Here is a 16,963-nt window from a genome sequence, read left to right as displayed (position 1 = left end):
CATTAACATAAGTGATTAAGCAATGTTTGTTTTCTTCACATAGGAAATACACAGGCTAGGAGATCAATCCTGGGTATTCATTGGAAGGACTGATGTTGAAGCTGAAACTCCAATACTTTGGCCACCTCATGCGAAGAGTTGTCTCATTGGAAAAGACCCTAACGCTGGGTAGGATTGGGGGCAGAAGGAGAAGGGGACGACAGAGGATGAGATGGTTGGATGGCATCACTGACTCGATGGACATGGGTTTGGGTAGACTCCGGGAGTTGGTGATGGACAGAGAGGCTTGGTGTGCTGCAATTCATGATGTCGCAAAGAGTCGGACATGACTGAGTGACTGGACTGAACTGAACTGAACTGAAATCCACAATGAATTCATTCAGTTGTTTTCTGTCAGTAGTAATAAGAGAGAGTTTATAAATGAACACAATGGATACACCTCCATGAGGCCAACAAAATTTTCAGAATACTTAGCTTCTTTTGTGCTTACAATCCATTACAGACTGATACTTATGACTCTTGTCTGAATAAATCATTTTAAAGCATCTTGGAAAGCACAGACATGTATGTGGATATGTGCATATGTGGATATACACAAAAACTATTTCTATAAATGCTGCCCTGTTGTTGTTGTTTAGTCGCGGTCACGTCTGACTCTTTCGTGGCTCCATGGACTGTAGCTTGCCATGCTCCTCCATCCATGGGATTTCCCATGCAAGATACTGGAGTTGGTTGCCATTTCCTTCTACAGAGGATCTTACTGACCCAGGGATCAAACCTACATCTCCTGCTTGGCAGGCAGATTCTTTACCACTGAACCACCTGGGAAGCCTTCACCATTATTATTACTTGGTTATAATTAACAACAACAACGTGAAAAGGAAGAGGACCAGACACCTCACTTCTTTTCAGGAGAGTTTCAAGTCATCCTTTCAGTAAACTTGAAACATATCACATTAGGCAGGTTTTAAACCATTTCTTGTTTCTTTAATCAAGCCATTACACAACCTCTTTCTTTCTTCTCTGGCTCCATATACTTTACAAACCATACTGGCAGCACTCTCTTACAGATGACAGTTGTATAGAGGTTGACATTTGTACAGTGTATCTAACATTTTAAAATCATGGGCTTTCTTTATGACATAATACATAAAAAAATCAACTACTTTAAGTATTTACAATACCTCTGGTTCTCTACCGTGTGACTGTCTAGGTGTCAAGATTCAAAAGTAGAAACGTGGCAGTGCTTAATTTTTAATCTGCTCTTAGAAACCTCTCCCTTTCTTGCTTTTCAGTAGTTACTTCAATTATGAGACAAGTTGAGAAGGTAGATAACTTCTAACCTATTGCTCCACTGTAACCACTCAACACTGATAAGTAAAATGTGAAACAGTTAGTTTGCTACTCCAAAGAGTTCTTTGCAGAACTCCTAATTGAACTTTGATGATTATAAGCCACTGGGACTTGAGAGGATTACTTGGGGCAACAAGAAGATTTATATATTTTTTGCAAACAAGATCTATTATTCCAAATTTTCTAACAGGGAAAATGAACACTCTTCAATTGGAAAGCGAGGCTGTTCATCTTGTTCCTCATCAAACCCTCATCAAGATACAGTAAGAGGTGCATATTATATACAAAGCACAAAGCCAACCCCTTTATGAAACTGAGGATAAGTAAGAATAGTCAGCCACCAGCCATGGAAAATTTAGTTTCAAACACAAATGAACGTTCAGCCTAACAAAGTTCTTTTCCAAAAAAGAAAAAAACCCAGAGTATCTGTGAAGTGCAGGCAGGACCAATTATTAAGAGAAAAGAGTATTTGAAAAACTCTTACCACAAATTTATTTTCTGTCATTGCCAGAAGCCTCCAAAATTACCACTATTTGAGCAAAGGGAACTTAAGCGGTAAATAAAAATTCCAATTAACTGTGGGCTTTAGCAATTGGGTACCTGAGAATTTTCTGGGTGATTCACTGTCTCTTGGAAGTTATAATTCTCAAAAGACCGAGGGAAACTGTTGCAAAGAAAAACACTCAGATAATAAATATTCCCCCAAATACCATACTGCCACTTCTTTTAAACAGAGGAATACAAAACAGATGTGACATGCTGCACCCAAAGATTTTAGATTAACATTAATATTAAATCAATACAAAATGTAGTAAATTTCATATGTTTTAGTTACTAGATAGCATGGGTCTAATAAACAGTTCAGTACTAAGCGCAGATCAGAATGCTTAAATAATCTAAATGAACAGAAAAACCTCAACACTGATTACTTCAATATAAAACATATAAGGATCTGAGAAGCGTATGTAGCAAGAATTAAATGAAATAAATCAAGCTGGGAGTGGTGATGATTTTTTCCAGGAGAAGCTGATAAGAACAAAAGCTACAGCATTTGCCCTCTTTTTTTTTTTCTTTTGTATTTAGAGTTTAAGGATAGATATTATATGTGAGATTTTACAAGGCGCCCTGCTTATTAGGAAGTTTCCCAATAAACTATTAAAAAATTATTCCAATTATCTCTAGCATATTTTGAGGAAAGCAAAAGTAAACTTTGCACAATATCCAGATATCTAACATTTAATATGTATCATATATCACAAAACAAATTTCACTCAGGTGTAAACTAATTAGGCTCATAATCTTAGCAATTTGATTATTTTATTTATTTTGCCATAAAACAGACAAGACTCTGAGCAAAATTTATAATTTTGGGGAAATTTAACTGACACAGTTCTATCTGAACTGAAAAATTCTAAGATTATTACAGTACTTAAAATCCCTTCAAATCGCTTGTTTTGACAAATGCATAAATAAATAATACGGTATCTCAAACTTTAAATATACAAAACTACACTTCAGAAACTACCACTGCACTTTTATATTGTCTCAGATCTATAAATTAACGTGCTAATTCTCTAGAATGAAACTGATCATTCTTAAAGCACTTTATCTAAATCACCACTATACTAGAGTCTTTCTAGGTCTTTTATTAAAAAATAAAAAATATATATGTATATAAACTACACACTCATAACCTAAAAAACAAGTGTAATGCCCATAATATAGATGCATTTACTTTTAAAATCATTTAAAATGTTTTAAACAAAAAGCCTGCAAGTGAAAAACACTAATTTTTGTTATTACAAGTAAAAGTCAATGCTATTACATAAATCTGATCATTTATAAATATAATTTATTTTTTCAAAAATATATATTTAGACCACAGAATTTATTTCTACACAGTTTATAAGTCTCTTCTACCAAGATAAATTGTACATTGATGAATCTTTTAGAGCCATATTTGCAAGTACTTTTCTTACAGTGACTATTCATTCTGATAGTAAAAGAATGGTAATTCCTTTTGCCAAATTGAGATGAGAGAATAATTTTCATGAGAGAGGAAAACTAGCTGTTTGTTTTTTTGGTTACTGGGCTAATAGTTTTCACCTTCATTTATAACGTTGCTTGAAGCCTCAGTATGAGTCTCCTCCTCACTTCTTATTTCCCAGATATGAAAATAGCTTTTCTGTTTTTCTTATTTTAAAATAAATCGCATGCTTCCTATGTTAAAAAGAAAATTTAATTCAAAGTTAACCTACTTAAATGAAAACACAATTAATATTTAGTAAGATATCAAAAATCACCCAGGACATATTTGCTTAAACTAATAAAAGCTGATGTTTTCAATTTTTACAAAAGTATACTAGAATTTCTTAAGTCTTATCAATATCCAGCAGTTTCCTTTTCCTCCCTCTTCTGCCTACCAAAAAAATACATACGAAAAAGTTCTGATGCTAAATGCATAGCTCATTTCACTAAAGTCTAAAAAATAATTTATCTAAAAGTAGTTCTTCTAAATTTTCAGACTGAGAAACATTTATATGAAAAGAAGGTAGGTAAATGACTTGATCTAAATTTCTCAACAAGTAAGAGAAAGTTAATCATTAAAGTAAAAAAGTTAATCATTTGCTTTGCTATGAGGTAATCTGTTCTGAAGTATGAAAGAATAGTTGTTTATATTTTGGGGATAGGAGACAAGGCCAAAAACTAAATCACCATAAATAAAAGGGGCTCCAGGATTTAATGTTTAAAGGATACTTATTTTTAAAAAAATCAATTTTAAATTCCTTTATTTAGTGATGAACTGTCATTTCAGGGAATCTCAAATGAGCAATATCTAGTCACTTTAAAAACTACAGTGGGAATTCCCTGCGGGGAGAGGGTCCAGTGGTTAGAGGACTCCGTGCTTCCACTGCAGGGGGCACGGGTTCAATCCCTGGTTGAGGGAACTAAGATCCCTCAAGCCTCGCATGCGGCCAAAAAACTAAGGTAATCTGGTGATCCTAAGGATGCCAGGAAACAAGATCCCACACTGTTAAGGATGTTTAAACTGTAAAGCTCTTTCAGATGGTAATTTGAAAATATAGATCAAGTCACAAAAACAGCCATTCTTTCTGAACTGGCTAATATATTTTTAGGAACTTAAATGAAAGAAACTTTAATTTACACAAAAAAATAAATAGTGCTATTAATCATAGCACGGCTCTGAATGAAAGAACCTGAAATCAGAATGCCTATCATTAAAGGGTTCTTTAATGAAAAACTATACTGTCATCAGAAATTATTGTTGTGAGGCATTAAGTGGAAAGGCTGGTTATAAAACTATGACATAAGACCAATTTTGATATTTTTAAAATATATGTATCTATAAAAAAAGAAACACTTATGGTAACATTAACAGTACTTAACAGTTATTCATGTAAATGAATTTTTGTTTCTTTAAATTTTTCTGCAATAACTATACTTATTTGTAAAAAGAAAAAGTTTATAAAATTCAAGTTTCAAATGACCATTGTTTACCCAGCCAGAAAATCTGATATCACATAATATCCAACATTCTTTTTAACCAAACTTTCTTCGAAAATTATGAAAGTTATTTTGAACTTAAATGTGGGTAAACATCATTGGTTAGTAATAACTTCCAAACATGACTCCTGTGAGACGGCAAACAATAATATGATATTGTTTTATAACATGAAAGTAAAGTGACTAAACAGAAAAGTCAAGAATAACTCTCAATTTGTACATATAGGTCAAAAAGAAAATGCATGATGAAAAATTTTACAATATAAAATATATTATGTGTCTTTAAGTTATAACTTAGTCCTTGGCCTGTGAATCTATCCACCAAGTGAATCAATCCACCAAGTGAATCACCACAGCAAAATCAATTCACTAACTACCACAAAAAAGATGTGAGGTGACATGGTTATACACCAGGAAAGTAGTGTGTGGAAAAAACACACACTAAAAGCAAAATATGGTGAAACAGAAAAAGAGCAGAAATACACCACCTCAAGATTACAATGACACCGCAAGGAATTTACCTGTAGGTATGTAACACTAGCGCCATCTGGTGGAAGACCAGTTAGAAGCAATTCTCCAACTATCGCAGTTTTTTTAGAAAAAATTCTGAGTTATCTTTCAAAGAATGAGCATTTTCCAAAGAGAATGAGTCTAGCAACGGTAGAGTAATTACACAGAGGACCCATAATAAGCCTATGAGAACTTAAAATGTCTACCAAACAGAGGGTGAGTGTACCCTAGGTGGACATCCCATCATATCCACAAAGCAGAATTTCAACCATACAGAATTCTTTGGGCTACTTTTCCTTCAGTGTCTCATATCATATCAGATGAACACTGTTAACCCACAAAAGAAACCTAAAAAGGACAAATCCAAATTAGCAACTTCCAAACAGAACTGTAATTTGGAATTTGGGGTTCCTCAAAGTACCAGCTACCTACTTACTCCTAGACTATAAACTCAACAATGGTACTCACTCCACAAGAGGATCTAATTCTGGTTTATGTTTACAATGACACTGAGCTGCTACAACGTACCACAATGTGTCAAAACAATTACATTTAAATCACTCTTACTGCTGTCAGTGGGCCATTCACAGATAAAGATGACAAAAATCACTGGTACCTTCACATGCCGTCATGGGGAAAGCCAATCAACAAACTGAGGGACAAGGAAGACGTAGAGCTTCTCTCCATTTGTAGGTGGTTGGGTCCCTCTACCGAGGTAGAGTAGTTTCTGACCAAGAATGAACCAGCAGAAATTGTGGGTCTCTACCACTCTCCAGGGTAAGCATTCCTTTCATTCTCTTTCTCCCTTCCTTCCCTTCACTGTCTGCTGTTTTCCTTGGGGAAAAAAAAAAGCCTCCTTTCCGCCCGCCCCCCCCCATCTACATTTGAGTCCAACATGAAGTTGATACAAGCACTGCACAGTAACACTAAAGGAAGCTCAGGGAAAAGACAGTCACAGGCGCAACCAGGCAGGAGGCCCGATGCCTAAGTGAGTTTACACTGCGCACATGGAGAAAGGCCCCACTGCACCAGGGCAAGAAAAGCAGGCTCAAAGAACAGAAAACTAACCATGGAATAGGCTGTTGTTTGCAGCAATACTGTAAACATTTCACATTCACTACTAACAAGTTCCCAAAACTAAGAGGCCAAGGAAGAAACACTCATCTAATTTTACAATTAAACTGTGCTTTGGTCAACATTTTGAAATGTCCTGATTTAAAAAACATGATGTCAACCTCCCTACCATCCTTACTGCCCAAACATACCAAAAAGTGTGCTTCTCCTGATTCTTGCCGTTAACTTCAAAACTGTCAGATTTTAAGGCATTCAATTTGTATTTACTCATATAATAACAGATTATCTGTGTTTGTTTATTCTTGTTCAAATTAATTCTACATTTAGATATAAATCTAAGAGTATGAATTAGAGTTTTCTTACAAAGGGAGGTTTACTTTTTTCTTTTTTATGCCTTCTATTTTTTTTAAGCTTAAATACATCTTTGGGAATTTATCCACTAATAAAATATGTGGAATTCAGACTGCTATGGCATAGACTTTTTCAGAATGTAACTTATTGCAAGATATATTATTCCTTTATTATCCATCCAGTAACAGAAGTCAGAATGAGAATTACCAACTTAGAGGGTTATAATATTTTAATATTTTGCTAATAATAGTGCTGAATAATACAATTGAATTATTAAAAGTTTTAAGAACAAAAAAAAAAAGGAGAGAAGCAAAGAGAAAAAGACAAATAAAATAATTACAGAGAGAGACAGAAACTGAGATACACTATACCAGCAGCTAATAGCTCAGTTCTTTTTACCTCTAGTTGAATCAAGTTTTGGAAAAAACAATGGTTTGTGCTACATTCCCCAATATTCTTCCAAATGCTATTGCTGACAATCTCAGTGAACTCCACTAATAAATCATACACATTTTATCATTTTTAACACCATTATTCATTCTTCCTTTCCTTCCTTGTCTTATGTTTGTTTCTACCTCAAACTCCCCACCCTGCCAACCTCTCCTTTCCTCTGACATGAATATATCTCTGCAGAAGTCATCCCACCCTCATTTAATGGTGACCTTATCTACAAACTTCACCTAACACATTCACCAACCAGCAGTTTCCAGTTTGAATCATCAGACCCTTCTCTGAGGCAACCAAAAAACTTCAGAATTTCTTTTGGCCACCCAGATAATGCTCAGGGCAAAAAAAAAGAAAAAACAAACAAACCCTGAAAGCACACGCCAAATGTAAGATGACCACTCTAGATTAACCGCTTTTTTAAATCGTGCTTTTCAAAAGTACACTGAACAGACAGAGGGAGAGAAGGAGTTATTCAGTTCAGCAGGCTGCTCCATTTACTTCTTTATCTATGGTCAGATCTTTACTTTTTTGGGATCACTGCATATTTCTGGCTCCGCTATATTATACTGTGTAAATATTTAGGAGAAATAATTCCTTTCAAGGATCTAAACTTCCACTGTCGTTATGGCAAATGAACCTGTTTATGCTATGTTCGTTAAGTAACAGCAAGTCTAAAAGAACACAAGGATTTACTAATACATGTGGTACACAAACATCACAATCATAAAGCTTCTCATAGGGGCATATCAAGAACATGAAAGGCCAGTTTATTTTTACTCCCATTGCCCTGTAATTTTCTTTAACTCTATTACAACAGTCCTTAATTCAAACCTTTCCTACAGTTACCGTAACAGGGTAAACTGAATGTATGTAAGCTGTACCCAAACTACCCACATCTCCATTTAACCTTCCTTGATTCTCATGTGGTTATCAAACTCAACGCTGCATCAGAATCTGCTGAAGGTTGTTAAAGCACACGCGTCCAGAGTTCTGGCTTTACTGGCGTGGAGAATTTGCATTTCTAACAAGTTCACTGGTGATGCTGATGCTGCTGGGACCATACAGGTTTTAAACCTTTACTGAAGCATAATTTACATTTCATAAAGTTCACCCATCTTAAATATATAATTCGATGTTGTATGACCATCACCAAAATCCAATTTCAGAATATTTCCATCCCCAAAAGATCCTTTGGTGCCCATTTGCAGTACTCATTCCCATCTCCAACCCCAGGTATTCACTAATTTCTTTTTTGTCTCTAGACATTCACCTGCCTGGACATGTCATATAAATGGAATCATAAAGTATGTGGTCTTTCTGTCTGGCTTCTTCACTTAGCATAATGTTTTTGAGATTCATTCATGCTGTAGTATCACTACTTCTTTTTTATTGCTGAATAGTATTTCATTGTTCTAGAAATACTGCATTTTGTTTATCCATTCATCAGTTAACAGAATTTGGGGTTGGTCCAAGTTTCTGATATTGTGAATAATGTTGCTATAAACATATATTTACAAGTCTCTGTGTGGACATATGTTTCATTTCTCTTGGAGAGATTCCCAGGAGAGGAAATACTGGGTTGTAAATCCACGTTTTATTTTTAAGAAACTGCCTAGGTACAATGAATAAGGACTCCAGTTTGTTCATTTCCTAGACAATACTTGCCGTTGTCTGTCTTTTTGACTACAACTATTCTAGTGGTCATGAAGTGCTATCTACTTGTAGCTTGTTTTACATTTATTAATTATTGATGATGCTGAACAGTTATTCAATGTCTGTTGGCCTTTCCTAATCTTCTCTAGTGGAATATCTATTCAAATCTTTGCCCATTTTTAATTGGCTTGTCTCATTATCGAATTATGTGTTCTTTGCCTATTCCAAGTACAAGTCCTTCATCAGATACATAATTTGCAAATATTTTCTCCCAATTTTTGGCTTGTCTTTTCATTTCTCTAACGGTCTTTTGAAACACAAAAGTTTTAAATTCTAATAAAGTCTAGGACTATACTTTAAGAACCAGTACCCTAAAGCCTCAGGGAGGCGTGCCAGGGCACGCGCTCAGCCGTTGCGTGGAGGGACGAGGCAGCGCCGCGGAACCGCCGCCTGGTCCGCTCTCGGTCCATCCCGCCCACCTGTCTGCCCGCCCAGCGGCCAGCGCCTCCTCCGCCATGGGAGTGCGGGTAGAGACCATCTCCCCTGGAGACGGGCGCACCTTCCCGCAGCACGGCCAGACCTGCGTGGTGCACTACACGGGGACGCTGGAAGATGGGAAGAAATTTGACTCCTCTCGGGACAGAAACAAACTCTTTAAGTTTGTGCTGGGCAAGAAGGAGGTGATCCGAGGCTAGGAAGAAGGGGTTGTTGCCCAGATGAGCGTGGGTCAGACAGCCAAGCTGATTGTCTCCCCAGACTACACCTATGGTGCGAAAGGGCACCCAGGTATCATCCCACCAAATGCTACTCTCATCTTTGACGTGGAGCTTCTAAAACTGGAATGACAGGAATGGCCTCCTCCCTGAAGTCCCTATTCTCCGATGTGCCATGGAAAGATATGGCACCTCCAGCTACCTACAAGTCTGTATGGAGCTTTTCCTGATGTTCCACTACACTCTTCCTATAAACATCTTCCCTAGTTGAATGTGCTCTGTCACTAGCTTCACTCTTCCCCCTTCCTCCTCCTATGTGTGCTGACCTAAACTAGATGCCGTAAACCTCAAGTTACTCATTTTTGTTTGTTTTTGTTTTGGGGTGAAGACTGAGTTGTAGTTCTTTGGCTCTGGGTTTTCAGTTAAGTATTAGTCAGGTATTAACAGCACAAGTAATGGATTAAGTTCAAAACAGGAATTGGTGTGTGGAGGGGGCGGGACAAGGACATGATTTAATTTTATCTTATTTTACTTTGGATGAGTTTTCTCTGTTATATATTAAACATTCTTACTGCTGCACTGCAAAGCCATAGCAGACTTTAGACACTTTTCAGGGCCAAACTATTCTTCAAGTTGAGAGATGTCCTTGGGCTGAATTAAAAGCCCTACCCAAAACTCAAGTGGAAAGGAGGAGAGCCTTTGCCTCCACTGCCCTACCCCCCAATCTTCCCCTTAAATCCTCTGCCCTTTGAAAGAAAACTGTTTTCACTGAGATGTTGGACACCACAGGTGTCTGTTCCCAGGCCAACAGGGACCTCTGATGTCTTCTTCAGGGCCTGCCTTTTTTCCATCCTGTGGTTTTTGTAATGGATATCCAGGACTTTTGTAATCTCATAGTTATTCAAGCTCCACTTCCTAAATTTTAAGAACTTTAATCAAAAGTTAAATTTAAGGTGCTGTTTGTAGACACTTAACACCCACAAAAGCCCAGGCCATCATAACATGGCCATGACTTGAATTCTGCCTTAAGAAAATGATGCTGGTCGTCACAGCATCTCTTGTGTTTTGATGGCCAGCTCCCCCTGCTGATCTCAGAGATTCCTGGCTTCTCCCTCTCACGCTTTTGCTGTCCTGTGTAGTGATTTGGTGAAATTGCTGCTTACTCCCTTACCCCATCCCTGCACTACATATGAGTTTCAAGCTTTATTACTGCAATAAAAGTGTTTGATGCTGGCTTTTCTTAAAAAAAAAAAAAGCCTCAAAAATTCAAAAGAAATAGTAAACCCTTGAAAAATATGAAAGCCTAACGGCTTCCATCCACATAAGCATATGCAAATATCACTCATAGTATCTGCTTTTCTGTTTTGTTTTAGCAAAGCCTGTCACAACTATCATCATAAACATATTTAATCTTTTTAGAAGAAAGGGAATAAAGAACTTGCAACTAGCTGGCTTTAATACATTACAGAATGAATAAATTCAGCTGTAAGTGGGCCTAGCAGTGGATGGCATGCTGGCACTAAAGAACATGGACCTCTCTGTCAGTGTTTTCAGAGTCATTCATTGGTCAGTATATGCATTTTGATACCATTCTTAAGAATATAACTCAAACAGGGGCTCTGTATCAATGCAGAGGGGTGGGGTAGGGAGGAAGATGGGAGGGAGATTCAAGTGGGAGGAGACATATGTATACCTATGGCTGATTCATGCTGAGGTTTGACAGAAAACAACAAAATTCTGTAAAGCAATTATCCTTCAATTAAAAAATAAAGAATATAAGAAATACGTCCACCTTAAAAACTAGTAGAAATCAAGATAAATGGTGTCCCAGGGAAGATAGTATAGAAAAAGAGTGTATTTGAAAGAATACATTTATTTTGACATTTCTATTTTTATTAGTTTTTCATATCAGGGCATTTAAAATAATTAATATATAAGTACAGCCCTTTCTTTGTTGAATATTTACTGAACCTTGAATGAAGAAGAGTCAAAGATTGCAGCTAAAATTCAAATCTTATCTAGGATCACAACTTGCAAATGCATAAAACATATGGAATATATAGGATATTCAGGAATATATAGGATACGTTTGATTCAGGTAGAAGCAATATTAAGATGATTCATTTCAAGGGTAAAACCCAAATTACTACATCCTTATTTTATTTTTTTTTCATTTTTTCTTGATAACTTTAAACTATTTTGTATTGGGGTATAGCCAATTAACAATGTTGTGGCAGTTTTCTAGATGAACAGCGAAGGGACCCAGCCATACATACATGTGTATCCATTCTCCCCCAAAATCCCTCTCCCACTGATTATCCATGTGCAAAAAGCAAATTGTAAGATAAAGTTATATGAATACTATTTCTATAACCATGACCTAAGATACAGATTCTGTGATTTTATGGAAAAACTACAGCAATAAGAAGGATCCAGTTAAAAGATTAAAACCCATTTAAATTTGCAAAAGAATCCTTCTTTATATAATTCAACCCAGTCTAGGACCCAAAGCAAGAAGCTTTGTATACTGAAGAACTCCTAGACTTCTACTATAGAATGTTTTCAAATATTTATGTTCTACTTCATGGACCCTGTTCATAACATAAAAGCCATTAGTCCTCATTGCCTCTCAGTTGCTGGGGATGGATTTTATTATTTTATTAGTCTTCATAAATTACAATACAACGAATAAGTCTGATGGCCAATACTCATTCTCTTTTTTCACTGAGCCACCCAGAGCCACTTAAGAAGCTATCCAAAGAGATGTTAGAGAATACAGTTTCATAAGAGATCCACAGTCTCTCAAAATGGTCTGACTCCTAATAAAAACTTATAAGGCATGTTATCCAACCACTTTACATTTTCCGTAATTCAAAATAACTAGAGTCATTGGAATATCTTTCCCAAATTGCACAAAATTAAGCTATTACCATCTCTGCGACATTACTGAACTTGAGATCTGAGATAAAGATCAAGACATAAGAAATAATCAATTAAAAATAAATAAATTTTTAAAAAGAAATAAAGAGCTTACTCAATAGCCAACAACCAATTATAATTTATCCATAAAATTGAAAGGTAAGAAAAATAATAAATTTTTTAAGCCTTCATTTGATAACATTGTTCAAGCCCCTTCTTCAACCAGTTAGATCCCAGTTACTAGCAGGAACAAACTCGGCAGGTTACCCTACTTTTCCTCCTGTCCTTATTTACCAATCAGTCCTCTGATCTTAGAACACCAAGGCTCAATGAAGAAAAAAAAAAAAAAAAAAGGAAGCAGCAGCAGCAGCAGCAAGGACCTCAAACAGGAGGTCTTACTCCCGGCCATTTAAAATCTGACAGTTATCTGTGTGTACATCTGTATGACAATATGATCGTAAGAGAAGCTCATCCTCCAAAATCGACAATTTCCTAGTGAGGTTCTTAATAAAGTGAAGGAGAACTGGATCCCCTGCAGCCAACTCTCACCATTTATCCTGTGAAATCCAAAGGATAATCACTAAAATCTTTCCTTATACAAAGAGCAAATTAATATCACGCCAAATAGGTACAAAGGAGAATAAGAACACATAAACAGCTTTGATGCTTTTTTTCACAAATCTGGGTGCCTCTCTCCAAACTAACAGAACTGTACTACTATAGCAATTCATCCATCTATGAACAAATGCCATCAGCCTATTTCTGAGAAAGGGAAGAATGATCAGTTATATCTGTCTTCATCTTGTCTGAAAATCTTGACATTTTTCAGCAAGTAAAGGTTCCAAATGGCAGGTGTCAGAATGTCTTAGCCTCACATGTGGTGCTGGAAGGCAGGAAAAGCAGCAGCAGCATGTGGTCATGTCAGAGCAACACAGAAGCTGCCTAGGGAGCATATTCTGAAAAGAGCAAACCTCAGACTCGGTTAAATCAATCTAGCGCCAGATGCCATGCTCAGAACAAAGCTGCGGTGCCAAGGATTAGCTGCCCAGAGAAACATTCAACTCAAGGCTCTCACAAAAGGGAAAATAGCTGAGTGCAATGGCACCTGTCTATATCCTGTCTGATAATTTGGTCAAACTAGCTCCTTCAATGCAGAGGCAAAAAATGGTCAAAGAATTCTTTGCTTAGTCTATAAGTAAGTATTATTTCCTCAAGGCCATTTTCAGTTGATCTGAAATCAACAACATGAATCTCTTGCATTTCTGTAGTATTTATAGCTTTTTGTAAGTGCTTTAAGATCTAACTCCTATACGGAAGTCAGAATAGTAAGTACCCTCTTCATTTTACCTGTGGGGTTAGAAAGAACCAGAGGTAAATAAAATTAAATCAAGATCACCTGAAACTGAAACTCAAAAAGGAAAAACTGGTCTCTGGACTGTAAGGCCAGGCTTCTACCTACTTAAATACCACCCTCTGCCCACTTCTCACCACCCAATCATCTTTTCACAGGTTTTTTTCATATAATTAGAAAGCTCTGGGGCCTTTTGAAAGTTTTTTGTGAAAGTTAATCAGTAAGCATTTTTGTTCCCAGAGGTTCACATACTGGCATGATGGTCTACTTTATTTCTCCTCACATCTCAGTCTAAGAAAAAGAAATGATTTCGAGGAAAACTCAAAGCAGGAGATACTGTACATGCATAAGAATAGGTTATTTGTTTAGGAAGGAGCATTCACTGTCAAGTCATCTGGTTAGATTCAACAGAAACAAATTAGGATCCATTCAGATGAGTAGATCCATTCGAGGAGCCTGGTGTGCTGTAGTCCATGGGGTCGCAAAGAGTCAGACATAACTGGGCAACTGAACAACAGGTGAGTGGTACACAGTTAATGGTATAACCATCCATGGAAAAGAACATTCAATATCATTTAGGTTTTTATATTCTATTGAAAAATACAAAGGGATCCCTGGGCCAAGGATTGATACCTCAAAACACCTGATTTCTTCCCATGCCTCAAAAGACAAAACACAAATAAGAACCAGGACTTCCTTGGATTCAAGTTAACAGTATTTTAAAATAAAATAGTGTCCAAGTGAGAACCTTTGGAAGCATCCAGAACAAGCATGGTCTTCCAGTTCTTGCACAAATTGGTTTCTTCCTCAACATTTCACTCCCTGTGGCTACATCACTGAAATGTATTTATTTGCCATACCCTTTTAGTGCATATTTTCAAACTAAAATAATTCACCAGAGTCTACATTATCTTGTCTTGCCTTTTAAGCAACTATAGATACTATTCTTCAACTCTGTGCAGCTGGCTAAAGTAATTTCTTTGTAATTTTCAGATCTGAGGCCATTTAACATATATAGCACAGAAAGGATAAAAGTAAAAGTAAATACGAATTAACACAGACCTACAATCATATAAGGACTAAGAGTACTCTCAGATACATATTCTACAGTCTGAAAATCAAATGTATTAAATAAAATTAATTATTAAATACATGGAAATTTCCTAAATTAATTTCTTATTCACCACTTAGTCTGCAAATTTCTATTTCTATAAAACAGGTCATTTTGATATGATCATTTTCCATGTCTGCTGTCTTTTTCCTACACACTTTGCTAACTTAATTGATTCCAGACTTTCCAGCATCTCATGTTTTTATGCTTTACTCATTGAAATAGAGGGATTTGTTTTTTTCATTAACATGGATAAAAACCAATTTGGGTTCATGTTTGGAATAACGATGAGTGTTGGTAAAAACAAAGTGTGATGCTGTTGTCAAGGAATGTTTATTGTTCAAAATCATGCAAATGATAAACAGACACATGAAACAGACAAGCTTTGTGCTGGCATCGAGTTTAGTATATATTTCAACTGAAATAAAAGCAGAACTAGGACAAACCAGAAACAGATATCTCATAATTTTCAACGTCATTGTAAAGAGTCATGCTAAGTCATCGGTTTTTTTCACTCCACCAAAAAGCAAGAGTACAAGCTAGGGTACTTAAATGTTAGTTGGTTAATGACACTCACTGAAACCTCTTTAATTAAGCCTATGCTTATTAAAAGTCACTGAACATTCTCTTAAAATCTTCTGATCTCTTTTGGTATCCCTGGAAATTTTAAATCTTAATTGTTTTGGGCATTCTTTTGGGCAAATGTATTTTATCTCAACAATGCTCAAAGCTAAAATGAAATCATAACTGGGGGTGGGGGGGAGGATCCCAAAACTAACAAATGAAAAAACATAACCTCCTGGTCTAATCTTACCTAAAAGTAATGACATCTCCCCTATCCCTTCATAAAGTTTCCTGCTCCTAGTTCTTAAAACCTGGCCAGTAGATATTTATACAATTTTTAAAAAACAATATACTAAAGAAAGCTGGAAGGTTGTTTGGATACTTAGTCCTGCTGTAGCTTAAAGGTATAAATTCTTGAAAATTAAAAACAAATATACAGATAACACAAATAAAAAGAAAGCTAAAGCTGTGTCCTTGAGATTCCCAAAGGTAAGAAAGGAAAAGAAAGTTATAGTGGTCACTTAATATCTTCTTAACACCATGTGTAAAGAAAATCTCTGATATAATCTGATCCCAAAGAATTTAAACTACAGACTTCCTGATTCCCCAGTGCTGGCAATCACATCCAACAGTAACTATGCACAATGGCTGAAAGAACTTTTAAAATTATTTCGTTTTTTCCTAAGCTTGTTTTAACTATGAAGTCTCCATTTCCAAAGTAAATTTTAAATGACTTGATGTTCTGAAAATATATTTGATATCAATGGGCTCCACTGAATTTTTCCTGTTAATTTCTAGTTTACTAACTCAAGCTTAGGACAATTATTAGTAAAATTACAATCTCAATAGTAATATTAATGTTTCATATCACACAGCTGGCATCATATTTCAACATCATTTTCATCTGAAAGTTAAAAAACAGAAAGAAGTTAGAATACAAACCCAAGTATACACGTGTTAGAGTAACTTTGAGTTTTTATTCCTAGAAGAAAACTGAATAGTGTTTGTTCTTTATGAGAAATTACAAGCAGTGAATTGCCAGGTATCATAAGTGATTTTACTAAAATAGATATAAAAACTATTTAAATCATATATCTTCAGGAAAGAAATTATTTACAGTCATAGGCATTCTTACACAATGGTATGAAAGATGCTTTTCTTCTTTTTCCCTTATTTAAATGAGAGGGAAAACAGAAAAACAGACAAGAGAAAAGGAGGGAAGGAAGGAAAGGGAAACAGACAAACGTTTTCAGGGAAGTGAGTGACCAAGCACACACATACACATTTATGACTGGCAAATCCATTAAAACATTTTTTTCCCTCTTAAATATTTTTCACTTAATTAAGTAGGATACAAAGTAATAATGACTTGTAAAGAAGTAACAGAACATA

The 16,963-nt window shown here is 35.9% G+C and overlaps 1 protein-coding gene, 1 long non-coding RNA gene and 1 pseudogene across 12 annotated transcripts in view; 1 reads left to right on the top strand and 2 right to left on the bottom strand.

Moving 5' to 3' along the window:
* SRBD1 (S1 RNA binding domain 1) overlaps window positions 1-16,963 on the bottom strand; it is a 242,199-nt gene that overhangs the window by 102,926 nt on the left and 122,310 nt on the right. The window lies entirely within an intron of this gene.
* On the bottom strand, window positions 3,535-9,286 carry LOC145546125 (uncharacterized). The gene is made up of 2 exons (XR_014082528.1): window positions 8,168-9,286; window positions 3,535-3,569 (listed from the first exon to the last, which is right to left on the bottom strand). It is a non-coding gene; the product is annotated as an uncharacterized LOC145546125 (long non-coding RNA).
* On the top strand, window positions 9,335-9,977 carry LOC145546124 (peptidyl-prolyl cis-trans isomerase FKBP1A-like; annotated as a pseudogene). Its single transcript, XR_014082527.1, has one exon. The product of XR_014082527.1 is annotated as a peptidyl-prolyl cis-trans isomerase FKBP1A-like (transcript).

The sequence above is a fragment of the Giraffa tippelskirchi genome, chromosome 4 (assembly GCF_054371585.1).
Source record: "Giraffa tippelskirchi isolate mGirTip1 chromosome 4, T2T-mGirTip1v1.2.pri, whole genome shotgun sequence".
Lineage (NCBI taxonomy): Eukaryota > Metazoa > Chordata > Mammalia > Artiodactyla > Giraffidae > Giraffa > Giraffa tippelskirchi.
This window is presented reverse-complemented; position numbering and strand designations above follow the sequence as displayed.